Source organism: Eurosta solidaginis, chromosome X (genome assembly GCF_040869045.1).
Source record: "Eurosta solidaginis isolate ZX-2024a chromosome X, ASM4086904v1, whole genome shotgun sequence".
Lineage (NCBI taxonomy): Eukaryota > Metazoa > Arthropoda > Insecta > Diptera > Tephritidae > Eurosta > Eurosta solidaginis.
Genome location: NC_090324.1, coordinates 193,842,796 through 193,848,888, shown reverse-complemented (window position 1 = coordinate 193,848,888; position 6,093 = coordinate 193,842,796). Strand labels below are relative to the sequence as shown.

General features: G+C 39.1%; 2 pseudogenes; one reads left to right on the top strand and one right to left on the bottom strand.

The window, feature by feature from the left end:
* Window positions 1-770: 770 nt before the first annotated feature.
* LOC137235354 (DNA-directed RNA polymerase III subunit RPC5-like) overlaps window positions 771-6,093 on the bottom strand; it is a 29,473-nt pseudogene continuing 24,150 nt past the window's right edge.
* LOC137234289 (protein claret segregational-like) lies at window positions 2,008-3,356 on the top strand (annotated as a pseudogene).

Below are 6,093 nucleotides of genomic sequence, written 5' to 3'. Positions count from 1 at the left end.
CAATCAACCACCCTAATGCAGATCTCCATCTGCCACAAAACACTTTTTTTTAATTCTTAAAAAATCAACCCCAATTCACTCGCTCACCCCGAGCGAGGACAACAGAAAGCCTACGACAGAAGGGCGAACCGATCTGCCAGATAATCTATTCATATTTTTAAATTTCAAAAAAAATCAAACCCGAAATTCACTCGCTCACCCCGAGCGAGGACACCAGAAATCTTCCCACTCACTCGTTCTCCCATAACGAGGATACCAGAAAAGCCCTCACGCAGATCCCCTATCTGCCACAAAATTCTATTTTTTCATTTTCAAAAAAAACATCCCAAAATTCACTCGCTCACCCCAAGCGAGGGCACCAACAATTAGAAAAGAAGTTAAGTAACGAAAATATTTATGGAAAAAATGGAATTAGTTGTAGGTCCGCATTTCCTATTTTATCACGTTTAAATCTTATTCAGATGTATTCACTTAAGATTCTTGCTAAATCTTTAAAATAGAGTTTAGGCAGAATCTTAGCTGTTTAAACGAAAACCACCAATATTTTATTAATGAGAAAAAAAATTCAATCAATAACCTTTTTGCTCTAGGAGTCTTTCTAATGAAACCTATAATGGCCTCTTATCTCGTCAATTTAACATGTGATAAAATACGAAAATTTCGCATTAGCTGTCTACATTTTTAAGAATATGTGATGAACTTTGCATAATCTATTGATTCCTTAAAAGATTATTAAGGTAATAAACTGTTTAAATTATATCCATACCATGATCCATACGTAACAACAGGTTCATTGTTTTGCTGGAATTTTTGACTAATGTAGACAGGTATGCGTATATCGTTGCTAATATGATTTATATGTATATTGACAGCATTTTAAAAAGGAAATAAAGCAACAATAGGGTTTTTATGATACTCACCCCTGAGATGATTGGCTAGACTGGGACTTGGATTCACGAATAGGACGTTTTCGGGAACGCTTTGGAGACTTTTCGCAATCCATTTCAGTATAAGTTTGTTGAGTAGCACGCCATACCATTTCTTGGCGTTGCACAAGTTCTGGATATCTTTGTTCAAATTCTTTGTTAGGAGCTAGTAATAGCTCCCATTTTTTTTTCCGAATTTAAACGCGCAACAGAATGAAGAACCTCAGCAGCCTCGTCAGGCGGTAGCCGCGTGGCAGAGATGACTTGACGCCGGTATACGTACTTAACACGAGAAAATCTGTAAAGCACATAATTTCGGGCACGTATCATAAGATCGGATGATACACCAGTTGAATTTGATATTGTATCTGCAGGATCGCGGTACCCAATTGCCATGAATCAATACCCCCACTTGGGGTAAAACACGTAAAACTTTCTCGCTTGGGATTTCACTATCACTGCATTCCTGTAGTATGGCATTTATATCTTCAAAACCTATCATTCGTACGTCTTTTAAAATGACTTTCAGTTGGTCTGCAAGGGGCAGTGACTTCAAACTTGATTTGCTGATAACCTTAGGAGGAAGTACCGCGTCTATTCCTAAATCTTCTCCGTCGTCCGGTAAAAGTTTTTTTTTTTTTTACATATTTATGTGAGTCTAGACCCAACGCTAAGTTTATTTATTGGTTTGTTGCAAATAACCTTTGCCTTTCAAGTTCTGCGGTAAGAGATATTCGTGGATGCCAACACGTTTCGCACCACGATTCTTCATTGCTTCTTTTAACATAATTTGCATAGCCTAGCTTTTCTTTGGTTTTTGTCTTTTTATTTCCAACGCTGGATTTTGCGAACTTCACTGTTACCTGCTGCAATTCTTCCTCATCATCTTCATCATTTAATGCCTTTGTTCGGCGTTTATACGCTTATCTTCTTTATCGAAGTGTAAGAACGATGGCCGTAACTGCAATATGTTTGCCAAAGGCGTGAGGTGCAACTCTTTTCAGAAAGAATTCCAACAACCTATTTGTCAACATTGTCCAGGGAACGGCTGCTACTAAACGCTTTATATAAAACGCAGTTATATAAAACCAAAGAAGAACTAAAAAAATCTTTACACTGAGCGTGATTGTTTAAATCAGCAACTCAAATCCTTAAATTTGAAATTTGATTCCGTTACGGGCTCACTTGTAAAGACTAAGGAGGAATTTGAGTTTATAATGCATGAACATAAGATTCTAAAATAAGCCCACGATACACTTACCCATGAAATACTACAGCTACGCGAACGATCCTCACGTTTGACCACCGAAAATGAATTGTTACATGAAGATTTGACTGCCTGCAAGGAGCAACTGTTTCACGCAAACTTGGAGCGCAAAGAATTACATAACACTATAATGGATTTGCTTGGCAACATACGCGTATTCTGTCATGTAAGGCAGCCATTAGATTTTGAAGAAGATAAAGTACTCTGTGGCTGGAATTATATTGATGAATCCACAGTTGAAATACAAAACTACGACAAGAATAAAGGTGGAGCGCACACTTTCTCCTTTGATCAAGTCTTCCATCCTAATTCAAAACAGGAGGATATTTTCGAGATGGTATCACCTGTAATACAATCTGCCTTGGATGGTTAAAATATTTGTATATTTGCTTATGGACAAACCGGCAGCAGAAAAACATATACAATGGACGGTGTGCAGACAAATGCTGGCGCTATTCCACGCACAGTCGATTTACTCTTCGATTCCATTAAAAATTATAAACGTCTTGGTTGGGAATATGAAATACGTGTAACATTTTTGGAAACCTATAACGAAGTCTTATATGATGTGCTGAGCAACGAACAGAAAGATATGGAAATACGCATGGCTAAACATAATAAGAACGATATATGTGTCAAATATAACTCAGGAGACTGTAACCTCTGCTTCACGTTTACGCGATTTGATGCATGTGGCAAAAATGAATCGTGCCACGGCTTCAACAGCAGGCAATGAACGTTCATCACGTTCTCATGCTGTTACAAAAATTGAACTTATTGGGTTTCATGCAGAGAAAAATTAGACGTCAGTCGGAACGATAAATCTTGTAGATTTAGCTGGCTCTGAGTCACCCAAAACTAGTACACGTATGAACGAAACTAAAAATATAAATCGTTCCCTATCCGAACTCACAAATGTTATATTAGCATTATTGCAAAAACAGGATCATATACCATATCGCAATTCCAAATTAATGCATTTGTTAATGCCTTCATTGGGAGGCAATTCAAAAACGTTGATGTTTATAAATGTAGCTCCATTTTTGGATAGCGTCGTAGAGTCTGTGATATCATTACGTTTTGCGGCATTGGTTAATTCATGTAAAATGGCTAAGGCGAAACGCAATCGCTACTTGAATACATCTAGTAATAACTCACTCTAGATATTAATATATTTATTAAATTGCATTTATTTTTGTAAAACTTTTATGTTGTTTCGTTCGTTGTTTATCCCTTATGCCACGTTTATACGTTGGACGCCCACCTTTCAATTGACCTTCACCATCGGGAGCCAACGCTAATGCTTCACCCTTGAAGCGATCATGGAATGGTGACTCGGTATTTAATGCAAAATCAACTTTACCTCCTGATTTACAGGTTTCGCACAGCAATTTACCACCGCTGCATTATCAAAGTTGCTTATCTGAGTTTTGGTTGGGTATTGAAAGAAATTCAGGTTTTCCTGTAGATTTTTTGGATAAGTAAACGGGAATCTCTTCCACTATCACATCATCGTCACACCCGATCCAACAATACCAACAGCAATGCCACAAAACAGATTTTGTTGACCGATTCAAATTGTGTATAGCGTAGCGCACAAAAATTTTATTGTATTAAAAAAAAAAAAAGGAATTTTTTCCTTCTTGCCGTTTGTAAAGCCCACGAGTACGACGAATTCAATTTTCGCAGCAAGCGTACTCCACCACGCGTAAAACGAAAAGAATGAAACAAACGGCGCCATGAATCGAACGATCCGTTTACCGTTTGCTTCAATTCAGAGAAATGTACATATTTACGCAGGAATGTTCATATTTTCTTGTCTGGTATACATATACCAGGGCGCGGACTTTTTATAAAAGGGAGGTTGGTAAACGAGAAATGAAAATAGCAGTAGGAATTGGTAGTTTATTTGCGTGAAAAACAATACGTGTTATTGAATCATCTTGAATTATTCATCATTTATTGTAAAACAAATAAAGCAAATGTCGGGGAAATAACACTTGTAAAAACATGTACACAAGACAAAATCAATGTAAATTTGTACATACACAGCTTAGGTCTTAGGATACTCATTATTTCCTGAAATACACAAACAAAACATACCAAAACGTCTGACAACCACAACAATTTTCCAATGTACCAAAAATACTGCCGCAAAATAACCGATTCGGCAGTTTTCGTTTACGTAAAACTGTATTGTAGTTCAAATTCTTCACCAAAAAAAAAAAAAAAAAGAAAAAAATTTAAAAAATAGGGCAGTAAATACTCACGTGCTCAGTTACTATATTTCTCTAATCAAAAAAAATGCATTTCCTGTTTAAGTTATTCACAAATTTGTCAAAATTGACTGATTTGGTCATTATCGCCTCCTAATATTAGTTGGGTGGGCTCGGCAATTCAATACTGCAATGCAGTATACGTTTTCAGTGCGAAAATACTGAAATATTGGTAGAATCTAAGTTTTGGTAGCAGAAGTAGTAGAAAATGATAAATGGGTCAAAAAGGTTGGTCAAACTACCAATGCGGTAAAGTCCGTGCACTGACTGCCCATATACTTATACCAACGTATGGACATATATATGCCGAGTTAAATGTACATTATGTTAGGAATGCATAAAATGATGCAAACGGGTACCCAAAAACCCGTTTCCGGAAAAATCGGTACCGGAGCCAAATACCCTTCGGGCACCGTGTCGTTTGCTAAACGCCATCAATGAAACAGGACTACAAGCGTACTTGGGAAAGGTTGAATAAATAACCGAAAGGTAATACAAAAAGAGAAAAATTATACATTCTACAACTGATTCTCCTCATCCAAAACGAACATTTTTTTTATTTTTTCTTTACATCGCATACAATTTTGCTGTCCAAACATTTTTTTTTGTGGCGGGCAGGGAAGTTGTTGGGTTTTAGCACCAACAACACAAATAACAGCGACTCAAAAGAACCCACGCTATACACTTTCTACCCGGTTCGGCACCAGAATGTGTGAACCGAAAATCGTAAATGCTCATTTTCTGCAGCACTAGTGTGCCCGTGGCCAACTAAAACGCTGCCGGGTGACACAAAATAAACAAAATAAGGCACTAAAGACCCAGGCACATAACGTGCGGGGAAAGAGGCCATGCACATAATGCACGCCACATATGAATAATTTTTTTTTATGCAGCGACAGATGTGTCCCCTTATGCAAGCGTTAATAAAATTTCCCAAATCCCCAATAATACAACTAGGGACCACTCGCCCATGCACTTTGACAATGACCCGACCCATTGAAACCTATTTCACTCCTTTCAGGAAAATGGGTCGTTTTGCCGCTTTAAAACGAAACGCTGCCAAGAACGTCATGCGTTATACGTCGGAATGCCGCGCTTGTTTCAAGCAACATCCCATACGCCTGTGCCCCATCTTTCGGGCCAAAAAATCCGAGGAGCGTCTTTACTTAGCGATCCGCGGGAGCTGCTGTGGAAATTGCTTGGCTCTAGACCACCGCTCTAACGCATGCCCAAGCCAAGGCCGATGTAAAAAATGCGGCGAAAAACATCACACGATGCTTCACATCTCCTCGATTGATGAAGAGGAACAGCTACTCCACGAAGCCCGCTCCAAGCCATGGAGTCTACAAGTTGAGGAGGAGCTGGAATCACCCCGTGAGCGGATTGACGACTCCATATCGTTATATGCGTCAGATGCTGGAACGGAGACTGGGCCTCTTCGTCCAGCTCGAATCCACCGAACCGGAGCGGAGACTCGGTCTCTTCGCCCGAACACAACACCAGCAGCCAAATCGTTTAGACCGCTTTTGCAGCATGAAAGGAAGCGGCTCCAGCACAACACATCTACAGTCCAGCGCCACGTTCGTGACGGCCGAGCGGAGACTCGGTCTCTTCGCCGGCAAAC